Here is a 13551-nt window from a genome sequence, read left to right as displayed (position 1 = left end):
CAGTCACTCAAACACACCTGTGGTATGCAGGTGTTAACAGACATGTTCTTGCTGTAGAGTGTGTATAGTTTGATCATACAGCGTTGATGTATATAATAATAGATGATTCAAAAGGTAGGTACTTTTTGAAAAGACTTGTCTTGTTTTGTGATTTTGAGCCCACATTTTTGCCCTGACAACTGTTGTTTTAAGGTAATCCCGTGTATAGAAGATGAAGACATGTTAATCACAAATAGCTTAGCTGCGCAGGCTAAACTTGTCAGGTTTGCAAAATCCTGCAACAAAGAACACAGTGAGTGGTTTGTTCAAAAAAACTCCACCCTTTTTAAAGGATTAGGGGAGAGAAATTCTGTAAATTGTCACGTTAGTCACTTCACAAAATCAGATTTTACAAGTTCAAACTAGCATGTGTTTACTGCTGGAGGGTGAATGAGGTGTTTGCCAGTCGAAATCCCTGTGAATGTTCCTTGGATGAGCACCATTTGGATTTGTATTGTTTGCGTTTCTTGTGAATATTATTGGAGATGAAAATGCACCGTAAGGCTCAGTGTGACCTCTCTCATGGTGCACCTGTGCCAGTGAGTCAGCATCAGTGCCGAGCCAATACCAACAGGCTGTCTTTCATCGCAGCATGACAGAAGCACACGAGATTAGAACAAAATCCACCCAAAACAACCACACTGAGCTGAGCGATAATCCAGAGCCCAAACATCAGAGGGAAACAGGAGGACACTGCTTCATCTATCATCCAACAAGAATCCGCCCCCAAGACAAACACAGGGATGAGATGCGCCGCTATTGTCCGACCTCGCTGGCACAGGCATAACAGGATGCGTTGAGTTTCTGTGCCTGAGGTGACTGTTGAACCACTGTGCCACCAGCCTTGAATCATGTGACGTTATCAGAGAAAACAGTGGCTGCATTTATGTAAAAGCATGAAACAAGATTTTTGTTTTATGCTTCATTTGAAACAACTTATCTTCATACAGTTCATATAACGCCCCATGAACGATGCCACATACTTAATGTAAAGTCACATTCTTAATACAAAGTTACATCAGTTAGATTTCTGGAAAAAAAATATGGTTGAACATCTTAAGGTTCAGGTGGATTAAGTTTAGGCAAGTAAAGTTATGTGGATTAGGTCTGGGCCAAGAGGCAAACCCCAAGGCTAAAAAATGAAGCCAATGAGGAAAAAAAAACTGTTTACATTTTCTGAGGCCCAAAGTCACACATATTTAAGGGCGGGGTCACTTGAGTGACAGGCCGTCTGCGAGTCATCACGACCGGTTAAGGGCAGATCCACCTCTCACTCCTCTGCATCACCAACCTCTTGTTCATATATGGTCACTTCTGGATCAAAAAAAAAGAAAAAAGAAAACAGGTGGCAATGGCCAAAATGCCAAACTCACAAGCAGTCCACAAACCAATTGGTGACGCCATGGTAGCTATGTCCATTATTTATACAATCTATGGTTTGGGCAAGTAAATGTACCTGGGTTAGGTTTGGGCAAGTAAAATTGACGAGACAAGTAAAAACAAACTCTTTTTAGTAGAGTTGGCATTCTATACACAGTGCTATGTCCTCACCGCCGCGACCGCGGGTTCAACTCCAACCTGCGGCCCTTTGCTTCATGTCATCTCCTCTCTCTCCCTTTTTCATGCTTAGACTGTCCTATCCAAATAAAAGCAAAAGCCAAAAAGACAATCTTTTAAAATAAAACTTGACCCAGCGCTGTAGTGCAGGGTTCACGGTTTTCATGGGAGCACATAGATGCTTTCATGAAAAATAGGTTACAAAATGAAAGACAACACTAAAACATTTTGATGTTGCGAACGGTTAAGGTTTGCTTTCATCTCTCTTAGTGCTCTGCTGCTCTGTCTGTGCCCAGAGTATGCTCTGCCACGAGAGAAAGAGAAAAGCAGCTCCAGCAAAATCTAAATGTGCCGGCAGATGAAATAAATTGAGTGGGGAAACCCTGAAAGTATATTGGTCATGTAATTGCAACCTTCCAAAATACATCCATTTTACATGAATTACTGGCTTGTGATTAAGTAGGATGTATACAAATTTTGGTGCATACATATAAACAGTGCATGAGAACAACCTGTTTGAAAGCTGACACGTGTGTAAAAAAATTGGCCCAAAGGCAACTTTATCAAAGAGATGAGCATTCATATAAAGCTCTGCCTACACTTAAGGCTTCAGGGCCTTTTTTTTTAAAGTTCACCGTGGCTGTAGAAAAAGCTGTGCTAATTTCAACAGTGCACCATTATGCTCCATTCACTGCTCAGGTGACTGATGTGGTAGTACTCTACATCTTATTTTACAGTCATCACAAAGGCTTTAGTTCAGAGGCGTGAGACAATGCCAAAACATATGCAATACAGCTGTTTGAGACACTAAATACGTCGGGATCATCTTTTCTTTTTATCATCAACCACCACACACACACCACACAAACACACGCACACACACACACACACACACACACACAGCACCCCCCTCACTAATGTACAGTATCGCCTTGGCTCTCCCTATTGAAATGCAAGATGGCTGGAGTACAGTGAGCCTGTATGTCATTGCATGTTTGCCCGGTTCTCACCAGCAGGACCAGAGGCTTTTTTTGTAGCTGCATATCTTGCATCAGTTCTCTGAGATGTCAGGACTGACGGGTCAGAGAAAAGGAGCCTCCGACTGAAGAGGAATGAGACTGATCCTTTGCCAGACAGCCTCAGCTGGAGGCCACCATCCAGTTGACTTTTCCAGCAAGTCCCCGCCTCTCCACAAACCCTCCACTAGCGTCCACCCACTGTCCACCCTCCCTTCATTGCTTTCTGGACGTGCACTGATAACAGAATTTCCGGGGAACTGTCCAAACAGACTGCCCCGTGTTGCAATGAGCGCTGCGTGATACGTTTTGGACACAAATTGGGATTACTTCATTAGATGGGTATCGGTTGCTGCTGCTTTGTCAGCATGTTAACAGGGAAAAGAAAGTCCCCATTGGTGCCGTTGAGTCGTGGAACAAACCACAGCTCGATATTTGTCCTGTAAATTGATTGTGTTTCTATCTTGTCTCTTGAATTGCCAGATGCACGGCTCTTGAATCTTTATGCTTGAGCTCCAGATATTTTCTCTCAGGCCCCAGATGGAGTGTGTTGTCCCGGTCGAGCAGAGCATACAAATGACACACTGACTTATTTATTTTAACAAGGCTTGTTGTACAGACACAACATGCTGACATTTATATTCATTTCCTCCTCTTTCTCTCATTCCCGCTCATTTTCCCTGGTCAAAAGAAGAGTCCCCAAAAGTCTCTGGACAATCTTTTTTTTTTTCTCATGGCATTCTTTACAGACATTTATTATAAGACAGTAAAGAGTAATGGGGTGTTTCATTTGCCATAATGAAACCTAATCACCCTGTGGACAGTGCTTTGAATCCATCTGTCCAGTGGTTTAATAGTCTAAGTTGAGCCATGGAACAGAGCGATTCTCTGTCTGCAGGCCGTCACAAAAAGCAGTTGAAGGAAGAGATTCCTTTACATGTTAAAGCACTGAAGTGTCTGGATGATGATGAGATGAGTAGTTTAAAGTTCAGCTTTTTTTTCCCCCTTGGGAAAAGATGAATTCTGACAGATGCTGCTGGATCCCTCAAGAGAATTACAGTGGGATTTGTTTGGAGGAAATGAAACTGCAGCAGTTGTACTTCAGTGCACAACTGCAGTCCTGTGTATAGTTTTTAAGCCTGGTCACACCAGCGTTTAAAAAGGCAAAATCCTGTGGTGAAATCAATTCATTCCAATGGAAATACCAAGGAGTTCAACTTGTGTGAACCTTGACCTGTTGACCAATAGCAGGCTGTCTTGACAGGGCTGACGTTTGAAGGAACAGAGAGCGGGAAATAAATATATCACATCTAATGTAGCTTATTATATGTGTTTCACCTTTCACTTTTATTTTAGCCTCCTCTGTTGAGCGTAAACGTAAGAGGAATGGTCATGAGACAGGAGATGTTACAAATTCATCTTTGAACAAACTATTTGAACTAGCAAGCTTGCTAATACTTAGCAAGCCCATTAGCTCGGAAAGCTTCTTTTCTACCTTTGTAATCTTTATTGAGTAAACTCAGTTCAGAGAAAGAAGCTTGAGAGCTTTAATGACGATAAGCATTTGCATGTTCCCAGCTGGCTAATGTGTTAGCTGTTAACTTGCGAGCTACATTAGCTCATAAAGCTGTTCAACACTAAGCTTCTAGAGCCACAAATTTCACATGCAGATGAATTTTACTTATTCATCTGGAGTTTCTGAGCCTTTGGACTTAAGTCAAGCACAAACCAAAGACTCACAATGAGGTAAAACTGTTTTAAAACATGAGAGGAAAACATTGCAGTGGTATAAACTGGCCTGTCTCAAGCTGCCTGATGGGAGCCTGTCACCCGCAACTCAGCTTGTCAAGTCACTATTGGCTCGTTTGAGAACATGAAGCACGTCATCTTTTTAAACGGCCAGTCAGTTTGTAGCAAGGTCAGCTGGTCAACGAACTGACTGGATAATCCGCACTGTTTTTTAAATTATTGTAGAGTATTATGAATACAGTCCAGCTGAAGCAAAGATCTTTTTTTTAATGTTTTCAGCATTTCATCACTACCAGAAATGTATTTGTAGCAAGAATGCCATTATCTATGTCCTCATTCATGTTTGAAGATGTTCTAAATCATATCCAGCTACAAAAATAGACTGTAAAGCTGAAAGTTGAGCTGGAAGTACACAAGGATCCCATAGTCATGGGATTAGTAAAATCCTTGAAAGTCCGAACATTTTGTTGTGTGTAATGGAATTATATGTTACAGTTATCTTCCGGAGACAACCCTCCTTGTAATGTAACACAGTGGTGGATTTATTTGCTGTAGCTGTTGATATAATGTAGCTTATTGTGACAGTCTAATTTAACATGTTGTGCAGCAAATCATGAAGTTTTCATACCTGTGTTATGCCCTACTACTACTTTTATATTCTGCTGCTTTTTTGAGACAGACCAATGTTCATGCTATACTTTGTGAATAGTCATGGAATTTTTTTTAGATTTGCACCACATGATCAAGCAAAAAATCAGTTTCAAATGTTAGCTGCATTATCATTTCTTCTTTTCCAAACAGCACTTACTGTATATCTACAGTACATATAAGTAAAGGCAAAAGTTAGTAACTGCCTGGCAGTGCTATTTTCCAAGCAAGTGTGAAAGATAATTGGCCACCTAGGAGGTTTTAATGGAGCTGCTTTGATGGAGTCATTTAGTTGCACCGCTTTGCATTTCATCACTTCTGTCTGTCAATTATACTTGATTTACAAGGTGTCGAAGGGACAGCGAATGTGAAGCATCAATTTGTGAGTGGGTGATTGCACTAGAGTGAGAGGAGATGGCAGGATATATCATTCATTAACATGGCAGGATGTCCTTCAATTATCCCTTGTCGAATTGGAGTGAGTCATTTCAGTCATTACTCTTATGAGGAACGACCTCTCCCAGGTATACAGTGAAAGTGTGACTTGTATTAAAAAAATGGTATGTAACCACTTCAAAAGGAGACTTTTTCGGCGGTATTGTGTACAGGTGGGACTCATCGCTCACCATACCGGCCTGTCAGAAGTCTGTGTTTACACAGATGGTTTGTATTCACCCAGGGCCCTATATGAATGCTGTAAAGCTAGCAGCATACGAGGACTTTGTCTGCGTAGAGTAATGAATAGAGTACATGACAGTTTTGTTCTCAGGGTTACATGACAAGGGCGCTCATAAAAAGTAAAAGGCGACAGACATGAACCACTTCCCAGAGACAGACGGGGGCACAAAGGTTGTCTAAAGTTCCCCAAGGTTGCGTTATGAGCCCTGATACATTTGAACTGATAATATTGTGCTAATGGCTCCCAAAGAGGGCTGGGACAATAAATAAAAGAAGATAATTACGTTGTTAAAAATGAGGCCATAACTGTTAAGGAGTATGGTCTTTTATCTGGAGGAAAAACAGGGTTAAGTAATTCGAGGTGATGAAGTTTGGTGCCAGTCGAGCCTCGTATCTGCGATGAGTTTTCTCCTCCTGATAAAACACAGAAATGTTTTCCCTTGGCGGGGAAGTGTTAGCCTGTCCACACAGCTGGGGCAAATCACCGTGGAGAAATATGTGGCGGCTGAGTCACCCACATGCCACAACACATCGACTATATTAAAAGGAGACATTCACCAAGCAAGCTAAAATACATAATTTCACTCTCAGATAGCTTTCGCTGGGATCATATGGTAGTGATCAGTGTTGGGCTCTTGTCTCAAAATATATATTGTTCTCATTCATCATTTCGGAGAGAATATTATCACTTTACTTATTACTCCCTGGAAGCGGTGATTTATTGTACTTTTACATAACTTTTTTTGTTATACGCCATAAATTGGCAAGTGCTTCTTCTCCTACTCCTTAAAATGAGGACAGATCAGCTACCTCCCCTCCCTTTCCCTGTGAACGATCAGAAATAAAAATGAAATGTAATAGTGTAGAAATCCAATATCCCATTCATCCTAGAAATAGTCCCACAGTGAGAAGTATCTCTGCTCTCACTCATCTATGCACCATATGCAAGAGGAGCTAATGATAATCTGGAGGATGTGGTATCATGTTTTTTTCGTATTTCATATTCATTCATATATCTTAAGTGATAGTTAACAGGACTAACTTAACTAAATGAGACTTTGTAACTGTAGTGTAATTGCTGAAAATGAAATAACCATTTGTCATTCTGCTCAACACTGTGAGGGGTAATTAGATTATTAAGTAATTTGTCACTACCACCCCTAAAGGCCCAGACACACCAAACCCACATCAAAGAACTAGGGGAATTGAATGCTGACTGTTGTGTTGAATTACATCTGTCTAAGCCAAAAAGTTGCACTTGAACACATCGCAAAGACTACAGCCTACGGTTAACAAGCATGTACGTTCTGCACCTATGTAAAACGAGATTATTCTCCATACCAGCAGGTGGCAGTCTGTTTTCCTCTTTCGAAAGGGGAAACTGGAAGACCAACAGGATATATTTAAAGACACTATTTTGCGAGTTAGCACATTAACAGCACAACCTGATGTTGAAAGACCATAGAATTGTTTGCTAGCGAATAATAACACAAACAATTATGAACTGTTTCTGCCAAAGAGCTCAATGGCTAAAACAAATAAGAGTACCTTATATAGGAAGTCGGTTTCAATTTCACCCCCCACATATGCAGTGCATATATGCATAATTATACCCACATAGTATAGCTGATGGACTCCTTTTCTACTGTCAGTAGACCAAAGCTGTGAACACGGCTCTGTAGTCAATGACTATACCTTTCTGTGTTTGTTTTTTTCTTTTTTTATCTAGTGTGTTACATTCAACATCCGGAACATGTCAGAAAACAAGGTTATTAAACAGTAGAAAGCAGCATGGAGACCAGTGAAAATGTTGCGGTGTTTACTTATTTTTGTTTAATCTTTTACCTAATCAGTCTCTCTTTAAAACTCAATGCCGACAAACTTTTGGGGCACTTGCCGGAAGGTGATGGATGGAATTTGTGGCAGCGCACCATTGCATTGCTCTGGAAAAGGGGTGAACATTAGTGCATTCACCCTGGTGTCGTGTTTCCATCATTGCCAATCAGCTGCTTTGGTACAGACCCCAGCAAAAATCACATCATCATTATTATCATATGTTTTAAGTGAAAATGAAAGGCAAAAAATTACATTTAAACTAAAATTGTGACTCATTGCGATTGCAATATCTGTTTCTATATTGTGCATCCCCTATGGCAGAGTCATTTGTCGCTGGAATGAATTTTGATTATAACTTTTTCTATCAAGGACAAAAGCCAGATGTTGGTGGGTGTTAGTGGGTTTTTGTCCAGTGGGAATAGGAATTATAGTCATTGCATTTTGAATTATGTTTCAGTGCAAGAATAAAAAAAGCAGTACTCATGATGGTAGCAGAAATACTGTGGCAGCCAGAGTCCCTTGGCTAACTTTTCAGCTCATAATCTAATAAACCAGTCAGATATGTATTCAGTAAAATGGGTTGAGATGTTTTACAGGGAAAGATTACTACAGTTAATTTTCTCATGTTGGATTTTAGGCAGATGTTTGACTCAAATAACAAAACAAAACAAAAGATCTCAATTGAGCATGGGACAGTCGCTCAGCAGAATGAATGCAGTTGGACTCCATTTGTCTTTCTGTCTGTCTGTCTTTCTACCTCTCCTTATTTAACACACATATTCTTGGAAGCGAATGTGAGCCATATTAAATCTGACTCCTCTGCCGGAGCGGTAATGCGAGCGCCGGCGGTTAGTTTTATATGTTTCACAAGCGTGTAAATATTTAATAGAAGAGCGGGGCGGAGTGCTGTGTCACTGTTCCTGCCCCGTCAGCCATACAGACGCAGAGAGAGAGAGAGAAATACTGAGAGGATTTCCTCCTGACAGGAGAAATTTATGAAGCAGCCAGAAGATTCATATACAAGTCTTATTCTTATTTCAGCACAGTCGGATTCTCGGATCGTGTGACACAGACATGGATATACAAGCTGTTTATGGTCGCAGAAGATGTTAGTTGGTGTAGATGTTGATACCTAACTTGATATGTACGTTGGAACAGCATTCCAAACTTGGGCTGTGTGTTTGGTCTGTTTGGTATTTTGTTACTGTAAGCTTACAAAGGCTGGTGGGACTTCAGATGCATTTTTTTGTCCCATTGTATTTTCCATTCATATTTTTGCAACCCACAGGTCTTGCACACATTTCTTATTTTAGATGTTCAGCTTGAAATCATAATCAGCCAACAAGCAGAGTGAAAGAAGACTGTAAGAAACCTTTTTTGGTGGACAAAATTGTCAAAAACCCAGTGGTTCAAGCCTCTAAAGTTCTAAAGTTTTAAATTTGGGACAGGAGAAAAAAAGCAATACATTCAAACAGCACATTATATACATAAAAAAAGAAAAAGAAAAACCCTAGCAAACTTTAGGCCCTTACAAATATCACTAAGAAAGATTTCATAATTTACTATATTTGTTCATTCGTTGAGTAAAATACAGGTTTTGTTTTGCAGCAATGGTAGGGAAATCTGTCTTCTTTAGTTTATTAGTTTTGTCAGTCATGCAAATGGTATGTTATATGATGTTGATTATTTTGAGTTGCTGTTGTCACGAGACTGCAGGAATATAAAAAGTGAATTGCTTTATGGTTGTAAATTACCGTTGTTAACCAGGATTTCCAGGATTTCCCACTTGCTCCAGCTATTGGTTCAAGCTATGAAAGTTTCAATCCCTGCATTCTGAAATACAAAACAACATACTGTATATTGAGAGTTAAAGGCTGTAAAAGGCTGTAAGTGCTTGTTGTTGCCACTGACAGACTCAGATTGTTATCGTAAGTGCCTGACACCTTAAGGAAAGGATCCCGACAGCGACGGACCTCTTTGTTAAAGAGTAGTATCCTTTTTGTTTAATCAGAAACAGCCTTGAAATTACTTAGTTGAAGATATCATAGATAAATAGATATAGATATAAACTTCCCATTCAACAAAAACAGAACAATTCCTTATTTCGGGTGATTTTACACAAATGAAAACATAGCTTTGAATATTAAATATTATTTCTGACAATATATCTCCATAATCCTACACACTGGTACTTTAAAAGGGAGTCTGATGTGTTTGGCGAGTCTGATTTCGGGTCTGTTTATGTTTAAACAAAATGATCGTACTTTTGAACAAGAGGGTCGACCTCTGTTGGGATTCTTTCCATAAGCTGTCTTGCTCAACACTGGACCAGTTTCAAAGATTATTGTTCCGATAAGTCACCTAGACAAAAAAACATGGGAAAATAGAGTCCAGGTTTGAAAACACCAAAGTTATCTTTTAACCGTGACAGGATTGTAGTAATAATACAATGCCATTCAGGCTACAAAGCAGAGAAAGAAGAGCAGTGCTGTTTTATTGTGTGTGACTTTTAAAAAACATTTCCGAGAAATGAAAACTTAATTGGCATTTTCCAACTTCATCACAGCATAAAAAAAGGTCCCAACCTAAAGCTTTTAGTCCTGTTATTACTCCCCCATCTTAACAAATCCTCACCATGCAATTAGGTTACACTTAAATTTCAGCAACCAAGAAGCTAATGCTCTTAAAGAGCTCTCTCAGAGGCTCTATTCACATTGACTGTCTGGGAGGCAGGGGCGAGCTGGTTTCTCCGGGGCCTATAAGCTCCCTGATTTTGGCCATATAGAGGGAATAATGAGCTTGTGCACTGTTGTCTGAGCTTATACCAGGACTCAAGTCCTCCCCCAACAAGTTGCCAATAGTGTGTTTTTCATTTACATATACATACGACTTAAAGGAAGCCTTCAGGTCTTGGATTAGTCCACGCCCCCTTTACTTGAAGATTTCTATTGGTCCTTTCTGCATCAGCGGCTCCTCATGATGAGCTTCCTTTGGACTGAAACGACTCAGAAGTCTTTTATATCGGAGTTGGAAGTTGCTCAATCATTCATTTGTAACGTTGCACTTGTTAGTCAGCAGATTTAAATGTAATGCACGTTATCAAAATTGACTTTAGAGGAAGAGATTACACTTCTGCTCCGGACATGTTGTTGCACAACAAGTGCTAAGCAGCTGATGTCAGATAAAACAACTCCAACGTCCTCCTCCCCCACGCCAACGTCAGCAGGAAAAGCTCAGATTTTATGAATCAGTGTTACGTTTCAGTCAGATTTCCTTGCTTCCTGTAAACGGTTCCTGATCTGCCTTGTACCACCGTCATCGCATGAGTGGAGCGGACACATCTGTGCGAGGCAAAGCTCCACAGGAGACTTCCGTCACCAGATGATGGATGGAAATGTATCAGCAATGAATAAATACGCCCAACAACTTCCCCCTCATCCCTCCCTCATTGCAACAGATGTTACAGCTCGGTCGTGTTTTCTCTCCCATGGTGCAATGTGGTTCCACTTTTGTTTATTTATCCTCTCATTCCCGTACTTGTCTTGAGTGGATGCGGAAACTGAGTGAGCGTGCATTGGAACTGTATGTGTAGGTGGATGGCCCCGCTTTAAAGAGATTACCCAACTTCGTCATGCACACGATGGGGTTGCGTGACCCCATTGTAAACCTTGAGGCCAACCTTTGACCTTTTGAGAACCGATGAAATGGAGGGAAACCTCCCATTTCCCTCCGCCGGGGTCTGGAGGCTCTGCTGGTGTAGAGGGAGCTTTGTTAATGAGCTCTAGAATGGATTTTTAATGAAACCACCACTTTATTTGAAGCAGGTGAAAAAAGCATGCGAGAGCAGAAACAGGTGTCGGCACTTGACTGGACAGATGATGAAATAGAGGCGAGTTTAGATTTTTAGATTTAAAAATTTTTAGATTAGACTTTATTTAGAATGAGGTTAAAGTCGTCAACCACATAACATCCAGACCTTCTTTCTGTCACACTCCAGATGTCTTTTCTGTTAAAATTATCTCTGTCTGGATTTTCAGGAATATTAGACACCCTGAGTTGACACTTTCACATGCTAACGGAGACGTACTTTCAGGCTTCATATAGTGTGATATATGGCTCATTGTACAGCTCTCACAGACAAAGACAGGTTTACAGAGTTACAATAATGATGGCCTGCACAGATGTCTTTTTTCTTTTTTGTTCCCTTTCCATTTTTACAAAGGTGCAATGCACTCACTTGAGAAAAAAAATGTTTCTTATTTAGTATTTTTTTTTAATTAAAAAAAAAAATAAATAAAAACCCTTTGAAATCTGGACATCACTTTTATCGAGCTGCGTGTAGACACGTTTCGAAGCGTATTGAAACCTGAGCAGGTTTGATTTCTTCTTTGAAAACTCACACAGAGAGAGAGAGAGAGAAGAAAAGGCAATAAGTAACTTGGCAAGAAATTTCCTGCAAAGTTCAAGTTTTAGTGGATTTAGCAAGTTATCTTTAAAAATGTTAGGGAAATCTGGCCAAAAAAAATGTATTTATAATTATCAGTAATTACATATGTATATTATGTATTTCCTTGTTTTGTTTTTGCTTTCACTGAGAAAAAAAGCACATTTTTAGATACATTTTGTTAAGTTTTATATTATTTCTTGCTAAATATCAGGTTGTTTCTTTTTGAGTTGCTCATTGCCTTCTCACCATGTTCTTGAAAGAAATTAAGCCAATTTGCTCCAGTTTCAAAGGGTTAAAGGACCATAGAAACAGAATGAGATTACAAAGGACAAAGGGAAAAGGAGGATGAAACGTCTGCTCATAACGGGGTTATAAATTTGATCATTAATTCCACATTTGATTGAATTTATACTTTTGGATTATCAAAGAGTAAATCAACTTTTCTGAGAAAAGTTTTCATGGGAGAAAAATTCTTCTCTTATTTTTCTCATTTAAAGATATAAACTCTATTTTTTGTTCTTCTGAACATAATTTTCTATGCATGAAAACTGAATGAATTCTGAGATCATCTTGTTAATTCAGAAAAACAGAGCAGATTTTATGTGCCTTCACATTCAGGTAAATGTTAAATTGTGACATACTGCATGTGCATCTCCTGATATATTAGGTGATCTTCCTTTTTATAGCTAAACATGTGTAATGGAAAAGTACAGAGTTGCACAGTTGCCTCCTTAACTCATGTGCCCTCACTTTGCAATAAATGGCATGAATATAACTGGTGCTTGTGCTGACGTTTTACAGTTTCACTTTCCTCACATGTCATGTGTTACTGCATCTTTTATGGTGTCATATGATCGTGGATACCGCCCCCACCCCACACATGCGTACCTATTATTCACACAAATGCACACTCATGTCGTCTCTTTGCCTTAGCCTGTAAAATAAGCAGCTTTAAGGCCTTGGCTACGGAAACGGAAACGTTGCTCTGTCATAACACCCACTAGTTGCTACTGTTCTTCCGCTGTCCCTCCACCCATCTTTCCTGACTATCTCCAACCTTTTCCTCCATGTTTCGTGTTTCCTGGATGTGTGTTTCGCTGAGTAAGGGGTTGCTGTGTGACCTCCCGTAACACGGAGTAGGAGGTGGTGTTGAACAGGACGTGAATAGGAAGAGGAACTCCTGGAATAAAGGAAGTGATGACAGTTTGTACCTTGAACTTTGTGTATCATTTATCGAAACAGAGATTCTGTGCTCGCAGTGGCGATGGCCTCAGGGACGATGGGTTGGTTAGGATGTGCAGGGCGGCTAAAGGAGAAGAGAGGTTGAAGGGCAGTGTTTGTACAGGGTGGGACTTTTCCGATGTTCTCTGTAAAACTGACTTCTAGGGTCACGTTACCGTAATCATTTTCTCAAACACACACACATGCATACACAGAACATTAACAGCCCTTTCCAAACCACCGGATGAAGATACACCATCATATCAGTAACAGCACATTGACACTCGCCCCACACACACAGACCTGTTTGACGCCTCTCCCCTATCCGCTGTGTCCTCATAAGCAGGGTGTCTCGTGTCC

Source organism: Plectropomus leopardus, chromosome 22 (genome assembly GCF_026936395.1).
Source record: "Plectropomus leopardus strain MGB_pleo_1.0 chromosome 22, ASM2693639v1, whole genome shotgun sequence".
NCBI classification, from domain to species: Eukaryota; Metazoa; Chordata; class Actinopteri; order Perciformes; family Serranidae; genus Plectropomus; species Plectropomus leopardus.
Note: the sequence above shows the minus strand (reverse complement) of the source record.